We start from the raw sequence: 22770 nt of genomic DNA, 5'->3' as shown, positions 1-22770 counted from the left end.
AGACAGAGGGATCTCTGTGAGTTCAAGGACAGTCTAGTCTACAGAGTTATTCCAGGACAAAGATATATTCAGAGAACCTGTCTCAAAAAGCCAAAAGTTAAAAGTAAAAATAAAAGATATAGAGGTTAAAATAAAGTTGCATAAAGATGGAAAATACAAAGAGAATCTTGATACTGTGTGCTATTATGCTCTCTTTGAATTGTTTAAATGCTGAGGAAGGAGCAACAGCTTGTAAAAGACTTTTGTGTATACATGCTGCTGAACTAACCCAAGATAGGTATTTTGAAAATATCTTGGCTTCAAAATTGAAGTCAAAAGGTATGCTACTTTGGAGAAGAGATTTTGCTTTTGTTTCCACAGGAAATGAGAGGCTGTGGATTCAGGCTGAGCTGAGAAAAATCAGATTTGATCAAGGAAGACTACCTGAGAAATCTCTGGTAGGAACAGATGGCCCAGATGTCAGAGTTCTACATCCACAACAGGTTCAAGACTGCTGCCTGAGATGATCAAGACTCACAGGATACTCCAGTCAGGACTTGATTATAACTCTAAATTTTCTTTAGGTTCCCATAAGATTATCAATGCCCAATCAGCAGGAAGTAGCCTGGAAAACTACGCCCACATTCCTAAAAATATGGACTATGGATATTTTCCTTTGTTAAAAAAAAAATAGAGGGGGAAATGGTGCGGGAGAATTGTCTGTAATCTGTCTATCACATTTTAAATAAATGCTGATTGGCCAGGCAGGAAGTATAGGTGGGAAAACCAGACAGGAAGTAGAGGTGATGCAATGAGAACTGGAGAATTCTGGGGAGCAGGAAGCTCCCTCCGCCATTCCTGCCCAGACCACTGAAGAAGCAACATGTGAGCTGACAGCTGAAAAAGGTACCAAGCCATATGGCTAACATAGATCAGAATAATGGGTTAATATAAGCTATAAGAGTTAACAAGAAGCCTGAGCTAACGGCCAATCAGCTTATAATCTTATACAGATGATACTTGAGAATTCTTGGTGTGCCTCTTGGAACTTTTTAAAAAAATTTCATACATATATAACAATATATTTAGATCATGTACTCCCAACACCTTCCCCTCCAAGCTACTCCCAACTTCAAGTCTTTTTTTTTTTTTTTTTTTTTAAGAAACAATATACTAAGTCAATTATTGTCACTCATATGTGAATGGGTCTGGGGCCATCCACTAGGGCACGGGAATCTACCGTGGATAAGACTGCTGCAGTGTGTGGTGGCACACACCTTTAATTCCAACACTCAGGAGGCAGTTGTCTCTCCCTGAGTTCAAGGCCAGCTTGGTATACAGAGCTAGCTCCAGAACAGCCACAGCTACACAAAGAAACACTGTCTTGAAAAACACAACCAAACAGAAGACTGCTGAAGAAAACTAACTTTCCTGCCCTCAGCAGCTATCAGCTGCCATAGCTCCTGGGATGGGGGGTCACCTCACCGGCCCCTCCTCTGTCAATGCTAACGCTGACTGGCTTGGTCTTGCGCAACTTTTGGTTAGCAGCCATAGCTGCTGTGATCTCATGAAGACACTAATTTGATCAGTCTTTCATGTCCACTGGCCTGCACGATAATTCTGTCTCCTGTTCCCTGTACCTTGAGAAGTGGGGGTATTATGTGATATCCAATCTAAGGCTGAACACTAAGCAGGCACCTATCCTCTGCATATTGGCCAATCACAAATCTCTGAATTGGCTGACATCTTGGAACTTTATGATGAGCAAAAATTATGTCAGATTGACCTGTTAGCAAAATATTGTTTTGGTATTAGTTAAAAATGGATTTATGGTATAACCCAAATAGTTATAAGGAATTGGTTGATGAAGACCCTCCTACAGAGTTTGCTTCTGTTCTCATGTACCTTTTAAATATTTTTCAAGATTAAAAGTAGTGTGTGTGATTGTGTGTACACGCATGTGTGCACCAAGTGTGTCTAGATGTCACCTGAGTCCAGAGGAGAGTATGAAATCCTCCGAAACTAGAATTTTAAGAGGTTACGTGGCTGCCCAAATGGATTCTGGGAACCCAGCTTGGGGTCCTCTGGAGGAGTAGCAAGTGCTCTTAACTGCTGAGCCATCTCCAGCCCTGGTCTATTGCAGACCTTTAGAGAAACACATCCTTACTCCCGAAATTGATCTTATCTCGTCTGAGCATGAGAACATGCATGCGCATGTGCAAACACACATCCCTATAGGCAAAAATCCACAATTGGTATCGCCGACTTTATCACTGTCATAACACTTCATTTGGTGAATGTCACTGAGCGTCCTGTTCTTCTCCAAGCTAAGCTGTTTAAGAAGATAAATGGCCGCCTCCTGGCTAATGGTGGGAGTGCTCGCGTCCCTACAAAGAGACGTTTTCTATCTCAAGTGGCTCCCTAAGCAGTGAGTAATGACGGAAAGGCTGTGGAGAGGAGCCCACCGATGAAATGATAGGATAACCAGTGGACCCTGACCTTTCACTTCCTGGGCTAACGTCAGCTCATGCAGGTGGTTATTAATAACCTATCTGTTGAGTCTCTGACATATCAGATCCAACTATCTCAAACTTAATGAGAAATTCTGCTGGAGACCTAGCATTGTGTGAAACAGGTCGGCGGAGGAAGAGACAAGAGGCACAAACAAGGAAAAGAGTGTTAAAATCAATTCAAACTTTTCCTGAAGAATAAAACTTCCTTGCAATTAAACAACCTATTAAAAAGCTGCTAATACTTAAAGGTTTCAATAGAACAGCTCATTTTTTTTCTCATTGTGCTTAAAAAAAAACATAACAGAAAGTAAGTTTCTGGCCCTTGGGGGAAACTCTTTCTCTGATCTTTGTAATGGGAGCACAAATGGTTGTTAAGAAACAACAACAACAAAATTTAACTGTGTTGTACTCACAACTTGTGGCGGTCATGCCTCTCTAGACAAGACCTGTACAAGGCTGTTACCAGGGTGAGGCAGGGGTTCAGGAGAATTTCATACACTCTGGGGGAACTGCAAGTTGTCAGTAGTTGCTTAGGGAAGGTGAGTTAGATTCCTTAGAGGTGTAGCTACTGGTTAAGTATCTTTGCTTAGTAAATAACCTCTTCCCCATGTTCATGTAGGCAACTCTAATTAAAGGCCTTGGGCCACCAAAGAGGCAATGAGACAGGTGGGTTGGCAGTGGATTTGTAGGGAAGAAGAAAGGGTTATGAGGGCGTGAGAGAGGGTAATGGGGGAAATATAATCAAAGTGTGTACACACACATATTTATGTATGTATTATGTCTAAGGTCATGCCTAGTTAACAATGTCTAAGATCATGCCTAGTTTATCTTCAGATCTCAGTATTTTACTTCAAGAAATTAATGAGTTTAGATGCATAGCCAGTAATAAAATTGCAAAGATTTTAATGGCAGTGTTAAGAATTCTTTGGGACCACAAAGGGATACGGAGATTCATGGCTATGCTGTGGTGCCGCTCCATCCTTTGACCCAGGAATGGAAGTACAAGTCTTCTGAGGGCTGTGTGGAGGCTGGAGAATCCCAGAGAGGAGACTAACAAGGATCCATTGCCCTCTACAGGCTATGCCAAGGGATAGGTTTGCAACAGCTTTTCTCTTGAAAGTTGCATGGTGTTGTTTATGTTTGGGAGAATAACCCTGAAGGTTGTGGTGGGAAGCAACTGGATGGGTGTAGAGAAATCACTAGGAAGGAAACAGGGAGATGTGATGGGTGCCTGGGTGGAGGCTGGGTAGCTCAGGAAAGTCCAGTTGGGAGAAGAGCTTAAAAGGGCTGTGATGTGGGGCACGGATACTCCCATTCTCTTATTTTTCTCGGTTAAAGCACATAAGCAGCTTTCCATACAACCTTCCTGTGACTTGAACTCTGATGATTTAACTTCTCATTGAGCAGGAATGTGAGCTGGGAGAGTTAAAGATTGATCATAAAACTATAGATGCATTCTATTGGAAACACATCTTTTGTAGGCTTTTAATTTTAGTGGTAGTTTTAGAAAATACATACGCGTGGAAAATAAAAAAGTATTATCCACCTTGATAAGTAAGAGATTGCCCCATTATAAATCTATATTTCTGTCTATTTATCTGTCTATTGTCTCTCTCTGTTTCTCTCTCTGTCTGTCTCTGTCTCTCTCTCTCCCTATCTACCATCAATCTCTTTCTCTATCAGTCGCTCTATCTATCTATCTATCTATCTATCTATCTATCTATCTATCTATCTATCTATCTATCCATCTTTCTATCTATCATCTCTCTCTATCATCTATCTCTTTCTCCCTCTGTCTGTCTTTCCACATATTTTGTCATAATGTCCTCTAAAATATACCACATGGGATATAAGCTTGACCAAGTGGAATATGTAATATGTAATGGTTTTAGAACAAGAGAAGTAACACTAGAAAGGACTTGCTTGACCCATTTCCTCACCATAGGCAAATCCAATCTAGAGTCTAAAGGAGAAAAGAGATTTCACACAAATGTGACAGGATGGGCCCAAATCTGAGCAAATTGCCAGGATTCTAGGAGAGGTGGGGAGTTTAAATCATTTATTACAATCAATTCTGTCATGTGAATATAAACTGCTGCTTGCTAGAACTCAGTCAATGATGTAAACCCACTATAGAAAAGGCAACTCCATAGGGGAGTTTCAAAGCATTGACAGTCACGGGTCAAACCTTTTCAACATATCCTCTCAATCTCCTCAAACTTGGAAAGGAAAGAGCTGATATTACTAAAGGATAAAGGGTTGGAGAGATAGCTCAGTAGTTAAAAGTGTGTGCTCCTCTTCCACAACAGCCTGAATCTATTCGCTGCCCCTATACAAGGCAGTTCACAACACCTTGGAGCTCTAGCACTGGGAAATCTGGCATCTCCTTCTGGCCTTTGTGAATAATGGGCATGTGTATTGCATACATACATACGTGTATGGGCACACACATACATATAAAGGGAATAAATCTTTGAAGAAGATATAAAGCTGTCAAAGACAAAAATAAAGGCATTTATTTATTTATTTATTTACTTACTTACTTACTTATTTATTTTTGGTTTTTGGAGACAGGGTTTCTTTGTGAAACAGTCCTGACTGTCCTGGAACTCACTCTATAGACCAGGCTGGCCTTGAACTCACAGAGATTCACCTGCCTCTGCCTCCTGAGTGCTGGAATTAAAAGCATGTGCCACCACCCAGCTGAAGATATCTATTTAAAATAACAACTTGACTATTTTGTATGGGACATTTAGAATACCTTTCACCTTGAGATACCCTGTTCAAGGCCCATCCTAGAATATATGTGGCATGGCACTGGGAGCTGGGACAGCCTCACAGATGGGACAAGGTGCAGATGGAACTATGACTTAGGCGCTTAGGTGTTTTCTGCAGCAGACACAGTCAGAGAGGCATTCAGACAGAACGACCATGAAGGAAACAACAGTTGAACTAGGTGTGGATTGGTACTCACCCAGGGATCTGAGCCTATCTGGGTGTGTGCAGGATCAATGACACAATGAATTGGGAACAGCACTTTGTGAGCACTTGGCTCCTTCTCCCCACTACTTGGTGTCTGTGTAGTATACATTATGGGATTGTCATACATTCTTTGTCCTTTGTGAACAGAGTGTCTTACTAGACTCTATGTGTGCCTTCAGTAGCAAACAAAACACGGCAACAGGCTGGATGCAACAGCAAATAGAGTCATCAAGTTCTTACTTTGCCACAAAACATCTCCGTACTAATACAGTTTGTTTTATTTTGCTGTATTGGGAAGAATGTGGAAAAGGGTAAATGGTGTAAATTTACTTCTTTCAAACAATTAACATCTTTGTGCTTTTGAAATAATTTTCGGCAGATAAAACGATTCTTTCAAGGCCTGGTAAAAGGTCTCCATTGTTCCATGTCTGCACAAATTGCTTTGCATCTCTGATGATTTTATGTACATTTAATCACTAAAGATTAATTATGTGGCGTACGGAACGCAGCGAAACACTGCCGAGAGAACTTCAGTTTAAGTGCACACGCAGCTAACTTGTGGCTTTTTAGAACAATTTTAATTAAAAGTACTAGAAGAATCATCGGGCTGAAAATATTTGGAGCTCTGGGATGGATGGGCTTAGCATAGCTAATTAATTGTATATTTAATCAAGGCAGCCTTTGGCTGTAATTAATAATCTATTTTCCTCTGGTAGTAAATATTGTAGTTCTGTGAAACAGAATTTATAATTTGTGGGATGCCATATGCACAGAAGAGCGAGTCGGAGCACAGCATCCCACGCTGGCTTTCGAGGCAAGGCTGGCTCTGTTTGTTCGGGAGGGCACTATCTATATCTCCTTCACTCTCTTTAAATGTCATCTCATGGTGGCAGCTTATAAGCAGCCATCCCAGAATGACTCGGACTTTTCAAAGGTATCAGAGCAATCCAAACGGAGAGGCAGATAAATGCTATGTGAATTATGATCTTCTTTTGTGATGAGGGTGGGGGCAGGAATCTCATACTATCTTGAGAACATTGCTGGGATGATTAGACTCGGCATTAAACAAGTCATTTCCTCTCTCTCCCTTCAAAGAGCTGGTTAAGTAAGGCTCAGAGATTTCCACTACCTGCAACTTTATATCACAGGCTGAAAACTGTTCTCCTCCTTGAAGTAACATAGCTTCTGCTTAGATGGTAACCTTGTATTATTCTCACACACACATACATGCTCATGTACACACATATACAAGTACACACATACTTGCAATGCCACCCTGCACACACTTGCACATACACACAGGCACACACATATTCCTCTGCTTTTCAAGAATTCATGCATGACAAAGTACATAGTGCATGATTGCTCTTCTGTCACTTGCATTAAGCTCTGTGAGATAAACTATATATTGGGGAGGAGTCACGGGCTTCAGATGACCGACGCCTTCCTTTTCTACATCATTTGAAAAGCAGGATTTAAATTCTAGGAATTTTGCATAGGAAAAAGACAATCTTATAAATCACTCTCAGGTTGTAGGTGTCCCCTTCCTGTACAGGTGTTCTACTATGTGGCCTTAGCTAGCTCTTTGTTTTTCACATTTTTTAAGATTGTTATGTATGATGTAGGAGTTACAGGCTGTTGAATAAATAAAGCTTTAACTTAAAAAAGCCATCATGTCAGATAATAGGGAACATATTACTTTGTATGCATCTGATACGATTGCTTAATAGGCTAATCAATTCATAGCATAAGTTCCATTTTTTCTGGGGTTATGTGGTCTTCATATGAATATGTATGAAAGCAACAGATATGAATCAGGTCATTAAAATTATATCAAGTGAAAATATTTTATTCAGCTTATGCTGGTGGGCATAATGAAGGTCTAGGAGCCAAAGAATAGAACAAAAATGTAGAAAAGAAGTTTTGTGGGGTTCTCAAAGGCCATCATTAATATCATGTGACCAAATATAAATCTTATGAAATAATACATGAGGTTGTGTTTGATGCTTAATGTGTCTAGACCATAGCATGCAATTTCCAGAGAGAACAAAAAATGTTAGTGGTAATTATGAACACAAGATAGCCTTTCTCTTTCATATTTTTCGTGTGTGTGTGTGTGTGTGTGTGTCTGTGTGTCTGTGTGTAAAACTAGAGCAGTACAACAGCAAGTGTGGTGATTCTGTGCAGGAACTTTTTAAAGATCCTATTTGTACCCATCTTTTCTCACAAGCCACTTTGAGTGCAGAACCCTATTCTACCATGTTCCTTTCGATCTCTGGGACTCTTCCTCTATTAGCTCAGGCTGGAGTCTGAGGTCTACTGGTGATACTGAGAAGATGGGTTGGGAGAGGTGTGATCCCAACACTATGTATGTGGTAAGAATATCTCGAAATATACGTGGTGATTTGCATGGCAGAAGCTCAGAACCTTAGCAGTGTGACTGTCTTGAAGGGAACAGAATCAATATACAGGGGAACTCGTGAGACGGTGCTCCTTTGAGATGAGACAGCAGGAGAATAGAAAACGCATCATGTTTAAACTTTTCCTGAATGCCTACTCTGTCTCATAAATAATAATATGGAAGTCACATATAAAGAATAAACAATATGTAAGCTAAAATATTATGAACCATGTAAGCTATTTTTTGACTTTGTTATTAACATGAATTCTAAACGACTCTATTTAATGGCTGTCAGTGTATCTGTGAACTACAACTACGGAGATTTTACACACATGGAGAAAGCTTGCTGGTTTTTTGCTTTTTGATTGTATGAATCTAAAGAATAAACATCCTACTAAAAGAACATTGGATTAGTGGTCGGAGGAGTCACCTTCAGTTTGTCCCTACAATTTGCTCCAGAGTTAAATTTGGATTTCTCACTCAGGAACCCTGAATCTACAATGTCTTAAATTTATGTGAAGTTATTACCAATGAGGGGAATTAGTGCTTCATACTTATAATCTATCCCACAATTTGTAAATTAATTAGCTCACCGACATTTATCTCACTGCCCACAGGAGATTTAAGTATTATCCACATTTTCAATAAGAGATAAATATTGGTTTAATTGATTTTTACCAAGGTCATACCATAAGTGGTAAAGCTGAAATTAAAAGTCCTGACTGGCTCCCAACACTCTCCTTATGCCACAAGGAAATGTTTCTCCTTTGTCCTCCATCTAATACCTACAACCGCTAATTAACCACCGTACAGTATATACAAAATGATGCCTAATTTAAATTCAGATATTATATTCTGAGTGAAAAACCACTCATCATCAAACTCAATGGTAGCATATAGAAACTCTTACGATTTTCAAGTCGTATAAGTATGTGTGAGTCTGTTAGAAGCCAGAGCACAGAACACTAGGTCCCTGTGAAGTGTTCAGGTTGGAAGCCTTAAGGATGCTGAGAACTATGGGAAATTGATGCTACCATTAAAATTTTACCAATTTTAGATTCATTGTATAACAAGATAAGAGTTCTATGTTGAAAAGAAAAAATGGAACTCTCAGAAAAAAATACCTCAAATGGATGAAGTCTGAATGTTCAAAGTTGAGTGATAAATTTACTTTAGAGAATGGTAGGGTTCTCTCGGTGCCTCCGTCAAACACTTGAGCACATTGCTGAATTTCCAGATGTGTAGATACAGCCCATCTACTCCATCACCACCCTGGTTACAACCTTTTCCCAGGGCGGAAAAGATTTTCTACATGGCTGAACTGCTGGCCAAAGCAGAGAGGGTCCTCTAGGTTGTGCTTTCTCAGCTGTGGCATCAGTGCCATTTTATGATAAGTCGTCCTTTTTCTTGTTCTTGATGAGGCGCAGCGCTATGTACTGTGGACGTGCAACAGCACCAGATTCCAGGAGCAGACGGCTGATGTGGGAGGTCCTTCTGCATATGTGTTGCTTTTATTGGTTAATAAATAAAATGGTTCCGGCCAATGGCTTAGCAAAGCCAGGCAGGAAATCCAAACAGAGATATAGAGAGAAAGTAGGCAGAGTCAAAGACATGCCGTGTCACTGCCGAAGGAGACAGACACCAGAACCTTACCAGGTAAGTCACAGCCTTGTAGTGATACTCAGATTAATAGAAATGGGTTAATTTAAAATGTAAGAGTTAGTTAATAAGAAGCCTGAGCTAATAGGCCAAGAGGTTTTGGAATTAATATATGTTCAGTGTAATTATTGGGTCAGGGCGGTCTGGAAACAAATGAACACTCTATGTTTGCATACGGCCTCTCCCACAGTTTGTGACCACATGTCTCCAGACATGATGGAATAGCCCAGTTAAGAATCACTACATTAAGCCTCCTGTTAATCATGTTTTCTAGATTTAAAAAAGGATGCATGCGTACTTGTTTTCAGAAAGTCTGTTGAAGTCAGTTACTATGTTTACTCTCTGAGTACCTGCCTTCAAACTCCCATTGGAGAATTCCCTCACCTGTGGGACCTTGTCAAGCCTTGTGAAAAGGGTTTTAAGTTCAATGAGAAAGGCATGATCGGAACATGATGCAAGCTGAGCCTTGTTTGTTCCATTTCCACAGTTTTAATTGCTAAACTTAAAGGTTTTGAATAATCCAGATGTCAAGAGATGAGTCTTAGGAATTGAATATGCAAATATATTGTCAAATATGTTAATATGTACTTTGCATAACACCTAATTTTTGAAATTCTATTTTCAAATTGTATTTTTAGAGTACACAATATTAAAGATATTAAAATACAAAACTGAAGATTCCTGGTAGTTCAAGTCCTAGACTATTCAGAGTTGGTTACAAAAGAATAGAAGGCAAAGATGCTATTAAAACTGTTACAACTTAAAATATAACTAGACACTGAGACCATTCTCTTGTACAATATTGTGCTCCTATCAGAACACTTAAAATACTAATTAAAATGGAAAATTAGAAAATAATTTTCCTGAGCCCAAGATTCATTCATGAATTACCTGTGCCAGCTATTACTTTACACACTAAGGAAGTATCAGGGAGCAAAACGGACTAAATCCTTGACCTTCTGGCATTCACAATTGAGTGAGAAAAACAGTAAAGGGAATGTATATTCAATGACTTTAAATTTCTTTGGAAGATAATTACATGTCAAATGCAATGAAAAACAGTGATAATGAAAAGATGAGAGGGAACGGAGTCACCATTTTTCTCTTACCAGGCAGTAAGATGCTGTTAAGTAAATGTAAGCAGTGATTTAATTAGAAGTAACTGGAAGGGTTCTATGTCCATCTGGACAAGCCCAGTTGTGAACCACAAGCCACTGCAAAGGTCCAGAGTAGAAACATTCCTGATGGGTTTGTGGACAGCCAGGTAGAGTGCAGAGACCATGTGAGTGTTGAGAGATGAGCAGGGAATGCAGTCGCCACAGCAATCACGGGCATGCTAGGCAGTTTTGTGAACTCAAAATGAGCTCACCATGCTGAGTTCTGACCTCACAGCGACCAAGTGCCCACTAATTGGCTTTATGAACTCACTGTGACCACTTTCCCACTAAGAGGCCTTATGATCTCACAGTGACTATGTGATCACTAGGTAGCCTTATGAAATTGGGATTTTACTCCTGGCTGCTTTTCTGAGAAGCACAGTTTTTTATTTCAATAAAACTTTCCCCTATTTTTTTTAACTCTGATTTACTTTTATATTTTTGTTCTTTTTTGTTCAAATGGTCTTATTCCTTCTCTGTTACCCTCACCCAGCTGATACTTTAAGGTGCCATTTTTATTTCCCTTGTAGTGTTGATACAAATCATGAAACAACCCCCAATGACCCCTTAACTGTCCTTAGAATGATGTATCACAAATAACCTTGTTTAATTCCATTCTTGTAATAACTAGCCATTATTAAAAGTTAAGTCTAGGTTAGATAAAAAAAATTAGTCTAGGTATTATTAATAGTTTGCACTACTCTGTGAATATCTATATGCCATGGAACTTGAAAACAGTTGGGTTGACCATAAGTCCAACACTAAGTGTAGTATCCCAAATATTTTAATGAAAACTATTAGTTACTTTTCAATTATTGTGATAAAACACCGTGACCAAGAAAGTTTTTAATTTGGCCTATGGTTTTAGAGGGCTCGAGTCCATAATAGCATAATAAAGGAACAGGTGAGAACTCACATCTTGATCCACAACCACAAGGCAGAGACAGAGAGAACACTGGGAATCTACAACTCTTTGAAATCTCAAATCTGCGTCCCATGACACACCTCCTCAAACAAGGCCAAGCTTCCTGATCCTTAAAAGCAGTTCTGCCAGCTAGGGACCAAGTATTCAATAGGATAAGCCCACTGTGTGGGTAGAGGGGACAGGACGGGACACTACTGTCATTTAAATCATTGCACCAATATAATTCCAGAAGTATTTCTTTTCCTCTAAATGATGCGTTTGTTTTTATTTTATTTGTATGGGTATTTGCTTGGATGTGTAGTGTGTATCATATGTACATTCTGCCTTCAGAATCCAGTAGAAAGCATCAGAGCCCTCTCAACTGGAGTTCACAGAAGGTTTGGATCTACCGTGTGGGTACTGGGAACCTAATTCAGGTCCTCTGTAGAGCATCAGGTGTTCTTAACCGCTAGGCAATCTCTCCATCCCCCTACAAAGTATTTCAAACATTATATTTAACACAATTGAGTACATATTTCTTTATGCTGACACTGTTCAAAAGGGAGAGGAGCTTGTAAGTAATTCTGTTTACTATGTCATTATATTTGACTCTCTTTTGCAATATCTCTGCCAAGTGGTCATCAACACTGTAGTTGACAATTTCCAGTAACAAGAATCTAAAGTAAAACCTTCCTTTAAAATAGTATAATATCATTACATAGGTCTATGGTATTCAATAATTTTGTTCTGTGTAAATCTGGAAATGATTGATTTTTCACTTATATTGCCAAAGCTACTGCTGTATTTCTGTTCTCCATTCTAAATAGAATTTTGTCTTAGGTTTTTTTTTGATATACGTATGTGTATACAAGTGTATTTGAGTGTGTGCATAAATGTGTGTGCAAATGTAAATATGAATTTGCACATGTGAAGAACAAAGGCCGATGCTGAGTATTTTCCTTAGTCACTTTGTGCCCTTTTCAAGATAGGGTCTCTCACTGTACCCGGAGCACACTGATTCAACAACACCAACTGCTCAGTGAGCTCCAGGGGTCTTTCTGTCTTTGCCTCCGCAATATCGCCATTGCAAGTGCTTAATGCCTGCGGGGATCCAAATTTGTTTCAATAGCCTGCCTGCGGAAAGGTAGGCCCTGATTCTATGACTATTTATAGTGGTTTCTTAAGCTTATAAGCACTGGCTCAGTTCTGCTTTCAGTGAGGAGATTTTTCTATTTCCTCTTTTCACATATTTTTAATGAGGTGGGAAAGGTCTGGATGTAAATGACATTTTGTAGCCACACAGGTGATAGTAAGAATAGTAACACATTTTATGAGTCATGGCAAATGGCATACTGGGAATTTCCTGGGCTGTCATTTCCATACCAGATTTAATCCACTGGGACAGTCAGTTTCTAAGCTAAGGTCTTGTCATCTCCAGATGAGTAGGGCACACAGTCTTGTGCCAAGCCATGACAATGCAGACAGACCTCTCACCATATCTGTTATGAACTGTTTGGCCTTCATATTCCTTGATCAGTCTGAATTTTATTATATGAGGCAGAAATATATAAAACAAGTCTAGTCAAAACTTATGTCGCACACACTTAGTATAAAATGTTTAATATGTTCCTTGCATGTATTCATTTCTCAGTGACAGAGGTTCTGTCTTTTATGCTTTAGAGTAGATGAGAAATAGGGGTAAATGATCTTTAATGTCATATCTCAAATAATAGCTTGTTCATAGATGGCAGGATTTGACCCCAACTACTATACTAAAATAAGAAATGGTATTGTCGTTAGTACTATCAAGCTAGTTCCTGGAAACAAACTGTGGGAAGATTGTGATTCTGAGAAGGGAGGATTCATATTTGAGAAATTTCCCAGGTTTACTAATTACCCCATGAATTTATATGTCATTCTTCCCAACTATCATTCTAAATTTTATGTGGTGGTAGGAAAAGATGTATGAATTCTCTCAATTATACTGATCAGTACTCACTTATGTAAAATAAACTAACTTCATTGATAGCTGAGCAAAGGAGAAAACACGATTTTTTTATAGATATTTTTATTTTATTTTATTATTTTATAGATAATTTATTAATATAATAAAATAATAATATTTTATTATTTTATAGATAATTTTTTCCTATGTTTTAATTTAACTACTTGTAAAGTGTATCTTTAGAGATTGGGATACAGCAAAGAATGCTTATAAAAATTTTAGATGAAAAGTACATATGTTCAAATGTCAGAGAGGAAGGTTCCGCCATGGAAATGGAATGTGTGCGACTGGACTCTGAGTTCATCTGAGAGAGCCCTCTGATTGGCTGATTTTTCTTTCGAGGAGCACATCAGCGTAAAGGCGAGATGCTTTAATGAGCTGCCCAAGTACCGTGAGGGGATATAAAAATGGCTAACAGTTAGGTCCCATAATTTATGGGTCCTGACAAGAACCATTAATTGACACGGTGTTTCTACTATTTGAACTCATGGGCTCGATTTAGTCTGAGTTCTTACAAGATCTGGGAGGATCATTAAAGGAGGCTCGAGGCTAAGCACAGATAATAGGAGTGTTTTAATATTCCTATGCTTTTAGAAAGAAGCGGCATGTCACACATCAATGCTACACGCTATCTGAAATTCTCCACGTAGGGGTGGGAGAAACCCCAGCCACTCACCCTTCCCTCCAACCGCTTTGAAAAAGGAAAAGAAATATTTAATATCCTGCTCTCCAAAAGTCCCAAGGTGCCATAAGAATCCAAGAAAGCCCTCAGAAGAGACATATATGCTTTTTTTCTCTTCTGGATATTTTGTCTTTGAAGTCTGTGAGCTTACTGAAAAAATGATATTTTTCCTTTAAAAGGGAATAAAAAGATGAAGACAAGGGGTGTGAGAGATGGCTCAGTGGGGAAAAACATTTGCCGTTTGTTTCACAAAACTGATGACCTGAGTTCAACTCTGAACCCCATGTAAGGACAGAAGTAGAGAACAGACTCCCTAGTGTTCTCGGACCTCCGTAAGTGCATAACATACTTGCGTGTGTGTACATGTGTGTGTGTGTGTGTGCACTCATGCGCGTGCACGCACATACACACACACACAAAATTTAGAAATGATAATATAGTGCCATAATATGCTTGCATGTGTTTATGCATGTGCATGTATGTGCAAGTGTGGACACTTTAGCTTGTGGGCTATATTTACAACCAAGCACATAACAAAGGGAAAGTATTAAAAATGTAAAGTATTAACATTGTCTAAATGACAGGGTGGTGGTGGTGGCACAGGTCTCAGAAGGCAGAAGCAGGATCTCTGTGAGTTCGAGGTGAGCATGGTCTACAGAGCTGGTACCAGGACAGGGTCCAAAGCTAAAGAGAAATCCTGTCTCTAAAAGAAAAACCAAAACACGAAACAAAAGAGAAGAGAAGATTGTCTAAACGTCAGCTACACTTCTCATGAAAAGTTCCATTTCTTGCCGATTCCTCAAAATGCACATTATTTTTAATGTTAAAAAGCAACATGCAAGTTAAGGAAATTATGAACCTATTAAGTAGGGCTGATCTTGGACTCAGCTCCTCTGGCTGCTCCCGCTGCCACATGTCCGTGTGCATAGCCTCACCCGCCTGAGGTCAGCGTGCTTATGCTTCAGCGTTGCCATGCCTACGTACCAGGTGTCTCCTCAGCTTACCAACGCGTTTTTACTTCTTCACAGTGGCAAAAATATTGGACTTCAAGACTCAGCTGAGGAGCGAAGATAATGAAGCCAGCCATTTCTGCCAAGATGGCGGACTATAGGCCGCATCTGAGCAAGCAAGGGAAAGAGAAGCACCAGGGCTATTGCGCCGTGGGTCAAGCTGCTCCCTCTGACTCCCTAACCTACTGGCTGAGTAGATTTTTTTCCCCCGCTATGTTCCAGCAAATGTCTCCCATGAATGGACCCGGGCACTTGCCTTTGCTACCACCATTGATGCAGCAGCAGGGCCGTGGCTGCCATACATACCCTTCTGATGACCCTTAAAAGCGTCTGCCAGGGAACTGCCCACGGAAGTGGCACAGTTGCTGAACCATGAAGAGGCAATGAGTTGATCGTCTCTGACAATGAACTCCGTGCAGAAAGGACTGCCCAGAAGAGGGTAAACACAAGAGTGTGACCAGGGACCCTAACCATGAGACTGCCAGGCAGAGAAAATGACTCCCCATGCTCCACCACTCCAGGGACTGACTTCAGGGAGCGTTGTGTTGTTGAATCAAGACCAGCAGAGGAAGGTACTTAGGTGGGAGGCCTCTCACATCCTGTCAGAAGCAGATCACCGAAAGTGCTGCTGTGGAAAGTCTGAGTCCTAATTCACAAAGGGTGGGACTGTAACTTACTCAGGAACAATTAGGGTAAACTTAGAAAGAAAGTATGTTCTATGTTCTATGTTCACAAAAGTCTCTTCTATGAGGAGGACAATGGTTTCACATCCCTGAACTGCAGAGAAAAGCATCATTTCCCCACATGCGGAGAGTTACAAATGACAGACGCAGGCCAGGGGAAAGCTGTCTCATTTTAATGAGTGGAAAATGAAGACGCATTGCCTTGAAGGCCTCGTGCACACTTTGGGAGTACAAGGTAGGGCACTGCTTGCCCACCCCAAAGTGCCACCACTGTACCAAATGCACATCTTCACACCCAACCTTGTGGTGGCCAAGTCCCGCTTCTGGTGTTTCATGTCGCAGCCGAAGAGGAAGAAGTGTTCGGGGGTATTGTGGACAGGTGTTTGAGAAATCGCCACTGCGTATGAAGAAATTCAGTGTCTGGCTGCACTGTGACTCGCTCAGTGGAACACACAACATGTACAGCCAGTACCACCACCTGACCCCTACTGGTGCTGTCATACGGTGCTACACAGACATGGGTGCCCAGCACCATGCCTTTGCACACTCTATCCAGATCATGAAGGTGGAAGAGACTGCAGCCTGCAGGCCGGCTTCCATAACTCCATGTTCAAGTTCCCATTGCCACACTGCGGTGCCAGCACAAGCCTCGCTTCGCCGCCAAAAGGTCTAACACCTTCTAGACCCAGAGACCCACTGAATAAAACTCCAAAGAGAGAGAAAGAGGGGGGAAAAAGAACATAATGTCAAATATTTTGTGTTACTGCCTCTTTAAATTTTATAAAATGTTTTAGTTGTTTAGGTTTCTCCCCCCAAATTTATTACTATTTAAAATGCTATATGCCCCACTTGAGAAGGCTTTTGTGACTTTCCTTTGTATACTTTTCAATATCTTAAAAAATTTATTCTCTACTTTTACTTTTCTATAATCATTTCTCTATCATCTCTAATAACTCCAACCCATATACTTCATTTAAAAATTATACTTCAAATCCTTTCTCTACTCCTTCCTTGTTTTGTTACTTAAATGTACATATTCTTAAATGTGCTACTTAAATGTACACTAAATGTATCGACTCTTTCTCTAACCAAAATCCCAACATTGAGGTCTCCGGACTCTAAATGGACACACAAGAAGCAGACAAGTGTCTCTAACAGCAAAGATAAACCCAGACAGTTAGTAAATTAGTGAATAGCACTATTGTCATCTCCCTCCACTCAAAGTATCACCAAGTGTAGGTACACAGGTCTTTTTCCCTTCTTCCTGGCGATTTGCAGGGCCATTTGACCTCTGGCTCCCTGGAGATTCTGCACTAGCACTGGCTTGAGGGTATAGCTTAGAAAGAACTTGGCTCTCTTTTGTTATGGTGATTCCACCTGTAAACAAGGTTCCAGCTGAGGGCCCTATACACCTGCCACGCCTGGCTCCCCCAGCTGATTCTGCCTGAGGCACCGGGCACCTGTCATCCTATTCCACTGCTTCTGATGGGAGGGGGCCATGCCCTTTTGAACCCTCTTGCCCACTGGTATAAATACCCGACTTGTGTTTAATAAAGTGGCCATTTACTCTTTGGTAAGTGAGCAGGTCTCTTGTGTCTGTGTCTATTTAAACCCTTAGGACAGTCGTCCATTCTCGTGGACTCGAGTCAGGAAAAGCGTGTGCCTGAATCAAGCCTGGGTATCCACAGAAAAGTGTGGAGGCTAACAACCAAGGAATGTACTTTCTAGTGAAATCATCCTCTAAGGAGAGTCACAGAAATAATACAGCTAAAAGGAAAAAGTTAAAACAGAACACACACACACACACACACACATCTCAACAAATATGCAAACACAACAAAGAAACACAAGTAATGTAAGACTTCCCGCAACACATTCCATCCTCTCAACCCTTGAATAAGGGAAAATTAAATCACTGAGAAAGAATTCAGAGTTCAACTTTAAAAAGAAATAACTGATGACTCAAATAGGCAGATTAATGAACTGAGACCATCAACTGAGACAACACAATTACCAAATGAATAAAGTGATAAGCATGAGAAAAATTCTAAAAATGATAAAGAAAGATTGAAAGAGTACCTAATGTAAGTTACAGAAATGTCACAAATAATAGATCAAAGAAAAAACACAGCAGAAAGGTGTCACCAACAGATGAGGCTGAGCAGAAGAACAAACTTCAGGGATTAAGGAGAATGTTGAGACGATACATTCTAGACATATATAAAGAAAAGAAACTGAACATGGTCAATACTTCCCAGAAGTTTGGAATATTGTCAAGGGAACAAACCTCAGACTCCATGGTATAGATGAAGAGACATCTAGTTTAATGAAACTAGAGTAGCTAATTTCCACAAATTCAGAAAAATAGAGAAGCACACATTATTTAGAACCCCAAATAGACATGATCAAAGAATTTCCCTACAACATACCTAGTCCAGATGTCAAAGATACAAAGCAATGATACAAAGCTAAAAGCTATAAGGGACAGCTCACACACAGCAACAGAACAGTATCATATCTTTCTTCAGTTACCATAAAACAAGAAAGCATGGTAGGATGCATTTTAAGCCCAGGAAGTAAAACAAAACAAAACAAGAAACAAAGCCAAACCAAACAAAAAAAAAAAACAAACAACAATAAAAACCCACCAAAACAAATTTAAATATCTAGCAGAGCAATGTCTTAAAATTGAAGAAGAAATGGGGCCATGACCAGACAAATAACATAATATATGGCAACCATTAAAGAAGATACATAAAGAAATGCTATGCATGGAGGAAGAAAAATGACAGTATCATTCATGAAAGCACAGTAAGGAATATGTTCCATTAGAAAAACAGATGAATGAGAAAGAGTTAGGAAGAAACTGATGACCTCCAACACCTCAAACCAAAGGATCTCTAATACAAACAACAGATGAGGAGAGAAATGCATAAAATCCAAATAACCTAAACATCAACTAACAAAATCATTGGAGTTGACAAGTCTCTCTCAATAATAACCTTATATGAAAATAGCTTAAACTTATCAATAAATAAATTATCCCAAAAAAGTGACCAGTTAAAAAATGAGATTCAAGTATCTGTTGCCTCCAAAATATGCTTTTGCCCAACAAAGGCATTCAAAATCAAAATGTAAATCAACATCCCAAGCAAACAGAAGATGTAAACAAGCAGATGTAGCAATTACTATGTCTCACAAACTACAAAAACTAGTCAAAAGAAATAAAGAAGGCCACTATATATAAATTTAAGTAACAAATGAAAAAGTATAACAATTATAAATATTTATGCAGCAAATATGGGTGCTCCCAGTTTTATAAACTAACAATAAAAGGCATAAAAATCATTGGCTGTGACACAATTATATTGGGGTACTTCAACATCTCACTACTTTTTAGATAGGTGTTTTAAATCAATAATCAGCAAAAACATTACAGAGATGAATTATACCATCGATTAATTGGATTTAAAAAATATCTACAAAATATAATATCCAAAAGCTAGGGCCAACACATTCATTTCAGCAATATACAGAACCTTCTCAGGGTTTGCTTGAAATAAGTGACAAAGCAAGTCTTAACACACACACACACACACACACACACAAAATTAAAATAGTTTTTAAAATCTCATCATACTTCACTGATGATTGGATTGTCCCAGAAACTACACAAATATTTGGAGATGGAGCAATAGACATCGGAATAAATAACAGATGACTGAAGGAATGGGGTTTGGGGGGTTTAAAGAATTCCTAGAAACAAATAGGTAAGAAAGCACAACCTAACAGATCCTCTGTGGTACAACCTACTGAGTCCTAAAAGGAAAGTTGATAGCTTATATTAAAATATCAGTGTGAACATTCAAATAAATAACCTAATGATGCATTAAGGCTTTAGAAAAACAAGAAGATGAATACAATGTATTGAGTGGTAAGAAAGCATAATGTTAATAGAAGTTAGATGAAAAGAAAATACAAAAAATTAATCAAAGAGTTGGTTCTTTCAAAAGATTAAGAAGATTAACAAACCTAGCTAAACTCATAAGAAGAAGGAGAGAGAAAACCTAAAGAAATAACAAGAGATGAAAATGAAGTTCTTACAATAGTATCCAATCAAATACAGAAGATCATCATGGACTACTTAAAAACTTACATTTCTCCAAACCCAGAAAACCTAGAAGAATTGGATAAATTTCTAAATTTACATGACAAAACATAGATATAGAAGCTGTAAAGAACTGAAAAAGACCTGCAAGAAAGAAAGATTAAATTAAAAATCCCCTCTGCAAAGAGCTGCTCATGACTAGACAAAGTCTACCAACTTTTAAAGAAAGATCAAAACCAATTCTGCTCAAACTTTTCCACAAAATAGGAAAAAAGAGATACTGCCAAATACATCCTATAAGGCTAGTTATACCCTGATACCAAAGTGAGATAGAGACATAACTACAGATCAATTTCCTTATTGACCATAAATGCAGAAAACATTTTCAAGCCAAATCCAAGAACACATTAAGATCATATACCATGACTAATTTTTTTTTCAGTTTAGTGATACAACCCGTGTATCTTTTATCTTGATAAAAGAAAGGAAAAGGAAAAATGTTTTTGATTTCCCATTTTAGAATATACAGAAGGGACTGGAAAGACTGTTCAATTTCCATTCCCAACACAAGGCCTGTATCTCCAGCTCCAGCATACAGCACCTTCTGCCAGCATATGTAAGTGTGTGCACATATCCATACACAGAAAAACAGGTCAACAATAATTTAAAGTAATAAATATAAATATCTTAGAAAGAATATGCTTGAAGCTATGGGAGCCATTTATGACAATAAAGAGAAGGTTAAGAGGGAAAGAAGCTACCCCACAGTCCAGACCTTGCCAACCCATAGACTCAAATCAATAACAATTATGTCTTAATACACACAATTTTAAGACAGTATCTCATGTATCCTAGGCTGACTTTGAATTGATCATTATATGTTGTATTTATAGGATGACCTTGAGCTTTTGATCGTTAGCCCTGTACCTCCAGAGTGCTGGGACTACAGCATGTGCCTCTATACCCAGTTAATACAGCGTGGGGAATAGAACCTATGCCTTGGGCACACTAAATGAGACTTTACTAACAGCTACATCCCTGGCCTTTTTTAGGGAATACTTTGACACAGATTTTATTCAACCTTGGCTGATCTGAGACTCATCATCCACCTTACTCAGCCTACCAAGTACAGGAAATGTAAGTATTGCCACCTTGCCCAACTTTTTTGGAATGTTTTGATGTGTTTTTAATGTAGTTCACAACACATATTTAATCTCATTTGTGTGGCTATTGTACTATTTGTAGCCAAATGATAAAATTAAAAGTTTCTATATAAAATATTATTATAACAGCATATCTTTTATTTGTTATACTGATTGTACACAAATGTCCAACCTATGTAAAGCAATGATTCGGTGTTGGATTTGTAAGTGGTCATAATGTGTATGGTGTCTGGGTGGAGAGGCTCTGTGGTTTTTGCTGTAGAGATAAAGTGTGCATACAGAAAAGATGAAAAGTATTGAACATAGCTTTTCCAATTGCTAACTTGGCATTGCGAACAATCACTCTCGAATATAAAGAACCGTCAGTGTTATTAATGATCATGGAAAACTCCGCAGAAGCCTTGGATCTGATTTTGTTTTGAAGGAAGATTTAAGGAACCTATTTCCAAATAGAAAATAATTGGAGCCAGGAAAACATAGCTAGATCTGTGGCATGCTGGAAAGAAGACTGCGGATACATTGTGATGAGAAGAGTTTGCCAGAATCATTTTTCATGTTGAAGAGTAAGTAGCACTAGGGAGGTGGGAATGCCAAGCTAGTAAATTGGCCTTGTGTGTGTAGACAAGATGGATTTGGGAATAGACACGTATATTATCTCTTGCCTGAGAAAGAATACTTTGGCAGCTCTGGGAAGGAAAATGTGACCATGAGAGTGTCACTGAACTAAGTGGTTAGAGTTGGATGAGAAAGGAAGAGATGACCAATGTCTGATGAAGGAAGAGAGACCATGATTTGGTTACCACAGACAACTGCTTGAGGGAAAACTGATGTCCTTGGGAAATTGTGAAGAGATATGTTTGGGGGACTTATGATTTGAAACATACGTTTTCAATACCAAATATATCTTCATGTGTACAGGGAGGGGCTGGGGATAGTTTTGAAATTTTACCTATTAGATTAAGTACTTATCAAAAGTTAGTATTTTGACTTTTATATATTTTATATATTTTATACAATATGTTCTGATTAGCTTCCCCTCATTTCCACCCATATCCTTCCCAACTCCCTACTCACCCTTTTTATCTCTTTCTTATTATGCAAACCTAAATAATGATAAAATAAAGATAAAATAAAAACAAAGCAGAGTAGGATAAAAACAAATGGAAAAGGGTCAATGAAAAAGCAGAAGAAACACATACAGATACAGAGACACATATTCACAGACACAGAAATCCCATTAAAAAATACAGCATCAGAAACCATAACTTTTACACTTTATGCTTGAAATCCTGGAGCTTTTCAATTTACCATTGGTGAAGGAGGTCCTTCTGTCTTTGTGTTGATTTCCTTGGTTAATAAAGAAACTGATTTGGGCCTGTTGATAGGGCAGAACTTAGGTAGACAGGAAAAACTAAATGGCATGCTGGGAGAAAGAAGGCAGAGTCAGAGAGAGATGCCATGGATCTACAGGAGACAGATGCTGGGAATTTTACCCGGTAAGCCACTGCCATGTGGCGATACTCA

General features: G+C 39.0%; 1 protein-coding gene and 1 pseudogene across 2 annotated transcripts in view; one reads left to right on the top strand and one right to left on the bottom strand.

Annotated features, from left to right (window-relative positions):
* Nucleotides 1-22770, bottom strand: part of Pdzrn4 (PDZ domain containing ring finger 4) — a 362449-nt gene that overhangs the window by 96943 nt on the left and 242736 nt on the right. The gene's annotated exons all lie outside the window — the stretch shown is intronic.
* Nucleotides 15787-16658, top strand: LOC146891035 (large ribosomal subunit protein eL20 pseudogene; annotated as a pseudogene).

This window comes from Myodes glareolus, chromosome 19 (assembly GCF_982192425.1).
Source record: "Myodes glareolus chromosome 19, mMyoGla1.1, whole genome shotgun sequence".
Classification (NCBI taxonomy): domain Eukaryota; kingdom Metazoa; phylum Chordata; class Mammalia; order Rodentia; family Cricetidae; genus Myodes; species Myodes glareolus.
Note: the sequence above shows the minus strand (reverse complement) of the source record. Positions and strands in the feature narration are given on the sequence as shown.